Source organism: Malaya genurostris, chromosome 3 (assembly GCF_030247185.1).
Source record: "Malaya genurostris strain Urasoe2022 chromosome 3, Malgen_1.1, whole genome shotgun sequence".
Lineage (NCBI taxonomy): Eukaryota > Metazoa > Arthropoda > Insecta > Diptera > Culicidae > Malaya > Malaya genurostris.
In genome coordinates this window covers 252,258,736-252,271,370 of record NC_080572.1, presented here as the reverse complement: position 1 = coordinate 252,271,370, position 12,635 = coordinate 252,258,736, and the positions used below count along the sequence as shown (strand labels likewise).

The window sequence follows — 12,635 nt, the reverse complement described above, 5'->3', positions numbered from 1 at the left end:
TTTTTTTCTCGCGAATTTATGAAATTACGCGTTTTTTCTTACGGATTTTCGTAGTTAGACGGTTTTTTTATACGCGGTTATTTTTTCACGCGGATTTCCGAAGTTACTCGTTTTTTTTTGTCGGGGATTCCCGAAACTAGGCGTTTTTTTCAGGCAGTTTTCCGAAGTTGGGCAGTTTTTTTCCGTAGATTTTCCAACTTACTCGATTTTTATGTGAATTTTCAAAGTTACGCGATTTTCTTGTTTTGTCTTAGAAATGTATGAAACGTCGAGATCTGGTGTTACCCGACACTTTTTAGGCAGCTCTGACTCGCGGTTACGCGTTTTTTTATGCGCGAATTTCTAAGGCGGTTTTTTATCCGGATTTTAGAGGTTGCACATTTTTTTTACTCTGATTTCCGAAGTTACGTATTCGCCGCATATAAAACGACCTCATAATTAATTAAAAATATGGAAGGTAAATTATAGAGAGAAAATAAGTGTAGAATATCTCTAACAAAGTTTCAGTATTTATTCCAGTTGCTAAAATTAGGAGAGGAGGTCATGAACGCACCATTTAAATTTTAGTGGGGGGGCAAAAAAAATATTGATCGGAGAATTCAAAACAGTTTCTGCAGTTACGGTCAGTATTAAAAATCCATCCTACACAAAAAAAAAAATAATCAGATCATAGTTACGTGAAAAGTTATGTGAATATTTTCCACCCTTTATTTCACGTAGGTTTCAATGGACTGGCATTTAATGCATAATCCAATGAAAATTACGTGATGCACAGATAAAATGTAGTGTAGTTCTCATATCACATTGATCATCAGATCATGTCTCATTTAGATACCAGAGAATTGTTATTTTGAATACTGCTTAAAGTCAGATGGAGATTTTCATATAAATCAAAAGGATTTATATCTTTTTACGATGAGAAAATCAACATCTATTTCAGTAAAACAGCGTAGAACACAGATAAAAATATTTTGTGAATTTACATCTATTTTCATGCACATATTTGGAGCAGGTAATTAAATATATTATTACTTGACAATTCTGTACGTTTCAATACAATTTAATCTCAAAATAAGCGTTAATTGAAAGATACAGTTATATTCATTGAAAATTCAATGCAATTCAATTTAGTTTTGCATCGATGAAGGTTTTCAATCAAAATTTCGATTCAACCCATGTCTATTCCATGTTACTATTGATTTACATCTCGTGTAAATTTCATTATTTCTTTCTGTGAAGTTAAAACCACTAGCAACCGATAACATCATGGGAGTGGGTTTGTAAGGCTGACAAAACCGAAGTAGTTTACATATTAATTTAAATCTAAATCACATTTTTTTTATATCATTCATTTTACCCCGGCTTTAACCACAATTATTTTTGCCTTGTAGTAAAAAATTGTAATTAAAAAAAAATTCTCGCGAATTTTCAAACTACTTACACTTTAAGGGCTCACTGTTCGCCGTTTTAAAAATCGAATTTTCACACCGAAAACTCATGTAAATTGTATGACGTTTGGTCAATTCACGTAAACCTGTGATGTGATGATTCTATTCATTTTAGGGGATGTTCGCATAACATTCATTTTCGTCAAGTAAAATATCCGATTTGACATGCGGAATCATCTTACGTGATTTTTCAAGTAAATCGAACGTGAATTTTTCTTTGAATGTAGCTGAAGCTTACCGCCATAGGAATTTTTGCTTCAGTAAACACGCTCCTCGAGCCGTGTTCGTCAAATTTTACCGAAAAGTTATAACTATTTGCGAAGTGGCTCACAGCCTAAATAGCCGTTATCTTCTTGAGTAAGCAAAATTGTCTGATGTTACGTGCGAGGCTCGTAATCGAATCCAAGTAGGCTATGAATGATCATCCCACTAACGTTAAAATACACTGATGAAAATTAACACGTTGACATCATGTGCAAAACATATGAACTATGACGACAAGTGAAACAAATAAAATTCGTATGAATTCCGTTTAGATTATGAGATTGGTGTGAAAACTATGAATCTTAAATCGAATTCATGGTATATTCATTTGGCATTCACTTCAAAATGATAGAAATGCATATGACGCCAGATTCTGTATGAAGTTACATTCAATGAAAAAGAAGGTATCTTAGCTGAGTGTAGTAGCAATAACATTTGCATTTAAGTGAATTTACACTGAAACTACATGTTAAAATGGAATATATTTATACGGAAAAGAACATTGCATTGCATTGGTGCTTAAACCACCTAGCAGTGAGATGACACCTTTTTTTTATCAAACAGCATGTGTTTTTCGCATGAATATTTGTCGTTGTGTTTAGTTTTCAGTTTTAGTTTTCATTTTAATGACTAAATTATTAAAATTTTGGAACTGCAAGACGAATAGAAGATAGAAATTATATGAAACCTTAAAACTATTCCTTTCAATTTAAACGTGTGACAATCGATTAAGCATTCCATGAGATGAAGAAGTGAGTTCCTCTTTAAATTTTTTGTCATTATTTATGGTACTTCCAGAAATGATATTCAGAGACCAGTATAACCAGAAATAGTTCGTATGTCCATGAATTAGTATGACGGATAAATTAAAAGTGATTTGAGGTTTCATTTTGCTCCGAAACATCGCTTTATCATCAAGCGCGTTCGTCATTCTAATACTGGAATAAGGCGAAAAGTCGCTTACACAAAAATATCGATATCTCCATTAAAAATTGACGGATTTTAACAATCTATGGCTTGTTGGATAGCGTTGGAAATCTAAATATAAAAACATATTCTGTTTTCAAGGTCAATTGTGACATATATTGTCGAAAACTGAAATTTTTTACATAAAACTTCGTGTAACTCAGAAGATAAATATCCGATTTAATAGCGTTCATGCTAACGGGGAGAACTTTCATTTGCGACAAGTTTGAACAAAATCGGTCCAGTCATCTCTGAGATCTCGACCTCTTTGTCGACAACACACACATACGCACGGACATTTGCTCAGTTTGTCGAGCTGAATCGATTGGTATATGACACTCGACCCTCCGGGCTTCGGAAAACTTTTCTTTAGTTTGAGCGAATTCTATACCTTTTTTGATATTTGTAAAAAAGGTAAAAAACAAAAAAAATTGAGTGAAACACTCGAAAATTCAGCATCCCGAAAAATCATTTGTCGAACTCAAAATAACGCAAGCCGCGTTAAAATGGCTTTAAATCAGTGATTGTTTCCAATTCTATTCATTTTTTAACAGTTCTTCATAGTTAGTTTTGACGCACTCTCTGAGTTTTTCTTGAAAAGAAAAAGAAATGTGAAATAGTTGATAATGAAAATTAAAAAAAAAAAACGCGTAGAACTGATCGAAGTAAGATATTTCGGCACTCTCAACGAGTGAGCAGTAATTGTCGATTAATCGATTAATAACCCCTAATAAGTTTATTATCTAACTGAAATATAATCGATTAGTTTGAAAGCAATATTCAGCTATTTAATCGATCGAATAATTCAAAAAATCCAATACTAATAATCGAGTAATCTCTGTTAACCAATTGAAATTTATTCGATTAGTATAAAAAATTACATTCGATTATTGAACAATCGAATAACTATATAAAAAATCCAACATTTGAGTACTTCGCGAGAAATAATATCCATTCGTACTCAGACGTCTCGGTATTGAGACACAGTGAGGTTATCGCTGGTAGTCCAGTGGAAGAAAGTCGTTTCACTGGACTGTAAACGAAAATTATCTTGCAATATAGCGTTAGTTCTTGTGCCCTAAATCGGTACCCAGAAGGAAGAGTTTTGCGAAGAGAATAATTCATGTAGAATTTTTGGGATTGATGATAACTGCACGGAACCGCAAAACAACCTAATTTTGAATACATTCCACCCAATCTGGGGGTTCCGTTCAATAACCTAATTTTAGGTAAAGTGGCTCTAGGTAGTTCTCGTAAAGCACGTGCAAAGTAATACTTAATGGTGAGTTGTATTTACCCTACAATTAAGTCGTATTGACTCAATTTCAGGTTGATACGGTTTTCTAAATTTTAGCTTATTGAACGAAACTCTCGAAAGAGTGGTGCTCTTTGTATTTAGACAACAATGGAAGGAACGAATGAAAGAAAAAACTCAAAAGAACTCGGAATTAAGTAAAAAGAAGACAAATAATAGGTAGTTTTTATTTTCCGTGTGAGCAGTCGGAAGCCTTAAAGTTTAAGGACCATTCACACATTTCAGTTCCGTGAGGGTTCAGTGAAAGTGCCTTCAGTGCGCCATCAGTGTTCTTTTTTTATCGGAACCCTTCCGTTCCGTTTCCGTGCTGTTTCCGTTCCGGCACAGCTAATGCAATGACATACCGACTTCAGTGAAAATAAAAAATTTCGCTGACGACGAATTGGAGTTTGCCGGACGGACGCTACACTGACAGCGAGCTGCACTGAAACGGCACGGTGCCGAATAGGTGTGAATGCGTGCATAGAAAACGAATGAAATAATATCAGTATCCGTGCACGGTGTCGTGCCGGCACTGAACCGGACCGGATATGTATGAATAGTCCTTTATTCCAAACGATGAACGATTTCAAAACAGTGTTGCCAAATTTAATTAACATTAAATGACATTGTCGAAATGACACTTCACCGAAAACTGTCTTCAGTTTGAATTTCCGTTCGATTTACTGACCAGTAACCCATCGTCGATGTCGAAGCATGGCACAAAATGCCATAAAACTTCTCACAAGGCGCATGCCAAAACCGAAGAAAGCTAGTCCCTAATTAATGATGCCCAGTCTGGTTCGATTCCCGGGTTCATCCAGTCTCTCGCGGTGTTGCTCCTTCACTATCAGCTGGTTCCAAAAACTGAACCTGGAAGAACTGTTGCCATTTTTGTTGTTTTGTTCCACCGCGGAGTAAAATCAAACCCAGTGCTGCTGGTGCGGAATGGATGATGGGGTATTGACGCAGTGCAGGGAGATAATAAAAAGTGAAGTAATTTAACGAGAACAGGCAACATTCGCGACATGCCCGCAATGTTCAAGTATCAGATGACGCCGTGGTTTTGTGCTAAAAGCTAAAACAACAACGAAAACGATAATGCATCCAGCACACAATTTACTATGGGCGGTGATCAAATGTGGTACAATTGAAGAAGCCGCGTGCGTTGTTTTGAAATTAATCTGTCAGTCGTGGATTCCGGCGCATCGCAGTACACTGGGAAAAATTTCTCATTCCCAAACAACCAGCAACCAGACTTCTGCCGGAATGAACGAAAATGTCAGATTGGACAATGACAGGTCGGCAGCTATTTTTTTCTATTTACATACTAACAAAACACAACTCGTTCAGTGTCTTATTCCACAGCACACCAATATCTCATTCTTACGTGCATCAGGCGACGACGGATTTCGACGGTTGAATAGTCACATTCTGTCAGTCGGCATTTACAGCTCAAATGTTATCCCTCACTCGTGAAGTCTCTGCCTTCTAGGCGCTTCCGAAGAGAAAACGGCAAAACAACCGAATAAAATTCAGGCTAATTAATTACGCGAAATTCGCATACACTCACCACAAAAAAAACACTTTCTCACATGCATAATTGCGACAGTCCCGTAGTGAGTGAGCATCATGATTCTCAGTGTTCTGGAGATGGAGAAGAATCTGGCGACCTATGCATGCTGTCAGTTCAGCTGCCACGCAAGCTAATTGCTTGACATTTGAGTTTGACAACATCCTTTGCACGTTCGGTCGAAGGAAATTGCCGCTGCTTAGTCCAACCTCAACCGTGACCGTGACCTCGGTAACTCGGCAACCATTTGCTGCTGACTACTTCGGGTTACTACTGCAGGACGAAAAACAATAAAACCATATAGGTGCATAGGTATTGTGTCGTATGAAAACATCATTTAGGCTGGACCCGGCCTGATGGCGGCGGAAGGCGTTGATTTCGCCAATCCTCGCCAAAAATTGCACACAAACATAGGCAGAGGTGAAGCTCCGGTCGTACGGTTCTGTGTATGTGTGTGTGTGAAATTTCGAGGGGGCAATGCATACTAATTAGCATAATTATCACAAGTTTTGTGCGATGTGGCAAATGCGTACGAATCCCCTAATAAAGTTTCGTGACTTCACTTTCACTGCTGCTGCTCTCAGCGAGAAAATTTCAGAATTTGTTACATTGACCTGTTTTTCGGAAGAATGTTAGGGCACATTTTGAATTAATCAAGTTTGTTAGTAGTTACGAAATGAAAAATTGGTCGCGTTGAGAGAGGTTACAGAAGCACGAGTATGTTGCCAAAAAGTTCTGCTGTACAAAGCTAGTATACGGGTGACAATGTGGAGGATTTTTCCTGCATGCTCATTCCGAAATGAACTTCCATTTTCCGTGCTTGGTTCTTCTGACTTTCCACCATACACGCGGTTCGTGGTGGAAACCGAGGGAACGGAAAGGAAAGGGTAGGAAAGGAGCGAGAACTATTCTCGATATGTGGAAAAATCCCTCACACGCGATTTCTGCCACGACGCGCAAATGCGGATGAAGTCATACAAGTTTCTTCCTTCGGTTCTGCTAAACGCCTACGGGCCCGCCGCATGTGTATGGTGTTCTGAACATGTGCTAGAATCGAACGCATACTTGATACGACCCCTTCCAACAAGTACGCGTTCTATTGTACACACGCTGACACCCCACACCGCAGCGCAGTAGGCGCAGGCGCACGGTCTGTATGTGGCAGGCAGTTAGTCACGTACGGACGGTTCGATTCTACACGATATACTGTCCGTACACGGCGTATACGGACGACGACGCACACCAACACACCGACCGATCCCGCAGTCGCCTTCACTTTACGCGCTAGCAAGTGTTTGCCGACACATGTGATGCCGTCTTGCTTCGGCTCACGGGCCCCGATGGTACTCCCGCGCCGGCGATGGTGTTCGTGCTTCCACGTAGGAGAATAAGAGAACGATCATCGCACGTCCCGCGCGGACATTTGCTCCCTCCGCCAACTGCTGCTGCTGCTGCTCTTGTGCCGCTGCTCCGTATGCCAGTGGTGTGCGAAAGTGTGAGTGTACGTGAGTTGGCGGCGGTGGCAGTCGTCACAATCTACAACAGAAATTCAACTGAAATTTTCCTTTTCATTCGTTCGCAGACTTTCGCGCCGTGTAGACGGTTTTCCAGTGGAGCAAACCTGTGCGCCTGATTTCGGAGATTTTGTTAGCCGAAGCCCCTCTTAGAAGAAGTGGAAACAGCACCTAGCTAGCTGCTAGGCTGCCTGTGTGGTGGAGCCTTTCGTGCAGTCAACATAGTTTTTGCTCCGGCAGTTGATCGGCGAAGCGCAGCAAATGTGGACCTTGGCATTAGCCACAACAACACCGTCATCATCGTCATCATTATCATTATCGTCATCATCGTCATAATCTTCATTATCCGATCGTCATTGGTATCACCGGTGAAAAGTAGTGCTTAAACATCCAACCACGAGTTTGTCAGCCAACCAGTCGAAGATAGGCAAAAGACGAAAACACGTAATCAATCGCTTTGATACGAACAAGTGCTAAACATCGCGAACTGCCAGTGGTGTAGTGAAACCTAGGAGGTTCCGTGAAACTGACAATCATCGTGGCGAAAACAGTTGCAGAAAAACGACCACCTTATGCCGCCCAAAATAGTGATTTACAAGTGATCGACGACCTGTGGGATTATCCAAATTGCAGAATGGTCAGTGTATCAAAAGTTACGTTGATTTCATCTCAAAGCGCGAGACGACCAGTTAAATCGGTAAGAAACGGACCCCCATTAAAAAAAAGTTACGATAAAACTATACAAAACAACAGAGAAAAAAAACCCGTAGGAAAAGAACAGTCCACTATTCCCTCATCGCAGCTGGTGACGGTGCATTTCTCGATCTGTCTCGGAACTATCAGCCAGTCAGTCAGACGTATCGAACCAAAAAAAAATAAAGACGACAAAATATGAAAACTAGACACTTTCGATGAGGCAGGTTGATTTTTTCCACCTGCCAGGTCGTCCTGATCCGGAGGGCAGAGGAAAGTTATAGCAAAAACATTTAAAAAAAGTGACAGAATATGGCGAAAGGTTGAGTTCCTCTGCACCTTGAGACCATCGTGCTAACGGAGGAAGACCCACATTGACACCTTTTGAATATTTGAGTCCGGTTCGGTTTTGATGTTTGAAAAAAAAACAGCAATAAAATAAAAAGAAAAGCCTACAAACTGCTGCCGAACTTAGACTAGAAGTTAGCAATTTGCCATGCTTTCGCTTGCCGCTTGGAAAACGGTTTTCGATGCCGATGTTTTCCGTTCCGAGCCAAACTGCTAGCTCGCCAGTGTTCGGTGTGCGAGGTTTGCGGAATCCCGGGAGGGGGCATGGGGAAGTAACGAAAACGTGTGCGCGCGGTAAAGAGAAAGTAATTTGAGTGCGGTTTCGCATTGAACGTACGGTGTGGCGCAGCTACCTGTGAAAGTAATTCTGCGCCTTCTCCCTTCGTGTGCAGGAAAAGGGTTTCCCTGTTTTTTTTTTCACCAGGACAGGATCCCGGACAGTTTGCCAAAAAATAAAACTGTAAGTGTGGCTTGTGGTACTAACTAAGTGAGCCTAATTGCAGTAGCCCCAAAATGGGTTTTGTGGTTGATGGTTTGTTTCTTTGTTTGACCGGAAATGGCGCGCCTTGGGACGAATTAATGGCGAGAAGGACTTTCGGTTTTCGGGTTCCACGTGCGGAAGTACCGCAAGTACCGACGGCATTTCATCCGTTTGTGTTGACGGTGGAATAGTCCAATTATTTGTTGGCTAGTAGGAATTGGTTATGTTCTGTGGTGTTCGCATTTCTTTAGTCAAATTCTTAAACACATAATTAACCAAATAAGCACCTTCGAAACAGAGATTTTCAGTGACATTTTTTTCTGCACAAACGCTGGAGGTTTGTTTCGTGAAAAATCATGTTTGTTAAGTTATTTCTTACAATAGTTGAAAATGTTCTGTAAACCTCGAAAAAATTCCTTTCTATAAATCAATACGTTTGGCATTACATAATTTTTGTCTTTACATGGAAAACACTAAGATAACAGTTTATGGATTTTTTTCTTCTTCAAATTTCTACTATTTCGACTAATTTTCAACAAAAAGAAGCATTTTTCTATGATAGAAATCCTGCTCGAACATTTAATACGTTAACCTGGTTGAGTGCTAAGTTTCTAGAACTTTATGCAAAAATCCTGTTAGTTCTACCGTATGTAAAAAGCAAATCAATCGCAGGCTACTACATTTTCATACGGAACATGACCAGACTATCCCTCGTATCATTGACAATTTAATTCTGATTCAGGTTCTACAGATTCCTACAAGTGGTAGATAAAATATGTGTTCGTCGAGAATTCAAGGAATAAGCAGTGCTATGAAAAGAAATGACGTTTTGGATTTTTGCTCCTATTTGCATTGAGACGCATGCTTTATTAAATCTTTCGAAGTGAAAAGTTACAATATGTTTCGCAAAACAAAAGCAAGAACTCCTAGAGGTCGCCAAACATGCTTTGCCCTTAGCTATGATAGCTTATGAAGTAATTTGCTTTCCAAATGAATTTTGGAAATTCATGTGAGCAAAATATTTCACTCGAGACTGTTACTACACTTACTTTTGACTCAAAGTTCTTTAAAAAAAACTATGTGGTTCGAAGTTTATCTACAGCTCGATTTCGTTCTATCCGAGAAGTTTAAGTTGAAAATTTGTATCTCTTTAAAGAGAAAAAAACCGTACACCTCTAATTTATACTGTCGAGTTTCAACCATATTTTGCTGAAGTTTACCGCCTTTAATTTCAGCATGTAAATCCAGCAAAAACTGTTAGCTGAGGTTCCAGCAACTTACAACTGTCCAAATTTCACTCAAAAAATCAGTAAATAATTAATCTTCTTTGCTGAATGTTTCAGTGAGCCAATGTAGAAATTAATGACAGCATTTTACGAGAATTCCAGTAAAGACGATGTCATTAATAAACGCTTGGACATTCATTGCTTATTGCAGCAAACGATGTTTTACTGAATCAGTTACAGAAAATCATTTTTCTGAAACAAAATACTAAAGTTTGGAGTGCAAATTATGAATTTTACATGCGACATAATTCTGCAAACGATACAATTAATAATAACTGACAAACGACGCAATGTTCCATTCGTACATAATTTTACAGGATCCGAGTGTTATTCGCAATCGAGCAAAGTCTTGGCATAACATTTCTTTTTGTGAAATTTTGCCTTTCTGTTTCAACAGATAACAGTAATTTACAATCGACTACCATCAATTACTCATTAGGCAGATATGTGCTTCTATGGCTCAGTCGATTAGCTGATGGGCTTTGTGATCTAATGTTTCTCGGTTCAAGTCGCGCTGTTGCTATCGATCTTTTATTTCTTATTTCATTCGATTTCAAGCATGTAATTTTCAAATCACACAATTTTACATGTTCTTGACTATAAATTTACGTAAAATATGACGCTCCATTTATGTGCATCTTATAAGATGTAAAGTCACAAGAATTTTTCTAACTGTGTATGTTTGCTGTTCCCTGCACAGCAGACTAAATTATATAAAATTTTTGACTGAAACGAAAGCAAAGCAATTCTAATACCTATCATTGTTTTAAGCAGCTATCATTCCGTACGAAAAAATCCAGAAATTAATCAAACTAGAATTTTTAAATTTCATTAATTTTTTTGTTGATTTTTATTAAAATTGGTGAACAGTTATCACCATTCACTTGAAGTCGAAACTGACATCATATTTTAAAACAGAAAATCATGCTGTCATCTTCATAATGGATCTTTTTAATTTTACCGGGAAGTACAGATATGTCCGATTTTATTTCTATAACTTTTATTAGGACACCTCTGTTCTGATGTGATTTTTTTCGTTGTAGCCAAGCTCAACTTGAATGTAGTATTTAGTTATGTTAAATTAAATTTTGCTGATTTATTGAAACAGTGATGAACAGAAAATATACCACATAAAAAATATTATCAACTGGAAAGCTGGTCTCCTCTTCCACTGGTTTTCAAATGAACAACATTTATTTAGCTAGAGAAGTACCGAAAAACTTGAAAATATTCGAAAACTCTTATCATTCGGATAGTAGAGGCTAACTAAGCTGAAACCTTATACGGTGTATGACATAATCAAATGGAAACATTCGTATGTTGGTATTTTCGGGGTAACTTTTAGGAAGTATAAAAACATTTATTAAATTGATGTATTTGAAACCTATACCTATGCATATTGGTTTTATACACTGATATCTCAAGTAACATGCTAAGTTGTTGTCCTATATCTTTAAGCTGATTTTGCAATATTACAAGTTAGTTCATATAACAATACTGGTAACTGTTGTCTTATAGAAAAAGCGCAATTTTGCTGTCCCGGGTTGGCGGTTCAATGCATAGGACGCTGGTCTTACAAGCCAGCTGTCGTATGTTTGAGCCCCGACCTGGAAGGATTCTTAGTGTCAGTAGGATTCATAGTACTAGCCATGCAATGATTCTGTACGCTAAAAATCGGCTGCGAAGTCTGTTGAAACAGAAAAAGACCAAATTCCACGAAAGGAATGGAATGGAATGGAATATGAGTTTCTTCAGATTATATGTGTTTTACAACAATTAACATGAGCTTGGGTAATCAATTGTGAAACCGTTTATAAGTACATGACCGTCACTTATGTAAAAGAAATCTTATTTAGTTGCGTCTGCTTTATTTAAAGCGATTTTGCAACTGATATTTATGCATCGATCCCTTACAAATGCAACAATAAAATCAGTGAAAAAAACATTTGTGAAACTCGTGGAAACTACTAAGTAATGTTAACAAGAATTGTATTGATTTTTACAAAAACATAACAAACATAATTTCTAAGGGGCTGTCCATAAAAGACGTCACGCTTTTTTTGACGATTTTTGACTCCCCATCCCCCCTTTGTCACAAATTGTCACAGAAGTAAAGACCCCCCACCCCCCGTATGTCACATGTCACGAATTCAAAATAAATAAAATTCATCTCAATACATTCTCAATATGTATGACAAACCATACAAATATGAGGAAAAAAATCGATTTATTACATGTTGTCATTAGATTAAAAAATATCCCTAAAACTACAAAATCATCGGAATTATTTTATTAATATCAATTATATAAATTAACAAAAGTATTTAGTTGGAATTGATGAGACATTTAAATAATCTGTTTTATTCCTCCTAGGGGTACACAGATATATTATTGTTTTAGGCAAAGAATAATATTTCCTTAGTGTAGCAAACAGGGCTGAGAAAATAAAGATCAAAACCTCATCAAAACGAGATCACTGTCGGAGAATCTTTTCATGATCAGTTGATCAGTGAATTTTAAATCACATCGATCAATATCGGTACTGATCTTCCGTCACACAATGGGTAGTGATTTTGAGCTAAAATGATTCTTGATTTGATGTTGGTGGAGGAAAATCACATATGATCAAGATAAGACATGACATGATCTACGTCTGAAATCGTTGATCTCCCGCCCTTTTTCAAATGGAGTACAATTGAATAAACTGCATCAGAATCAGATAAGAGAAATTCTTATGATATACTATTATCAATGCTAGAAAATCAAAT

The 12,635-nt window shown here is 37.8% G+C and overlaps 1 long non-coding RNA gene across 1 annotated transcript in view; it reads left to right on the top strand.

The window, feature by feature from the left end:
• LOC131439002 (uncharacterized) overlaps positions 1 to 12,635 on the top strand; it is a 101,517-nt gene that overhangs the window by 16,434 nt on the left and 72,448 nt on the right. Inside the window, exon 2 of the long non-coding RNA XR_009231038.1 lies at positions 7,128 to 7,756. This is a non-coding gene — a long non-coding RNA (uncharacterized LOC131439002). The remainder of the gene's footprint in view (positions 1 to 7,127; positions 7,757 to 12,635) is intronic.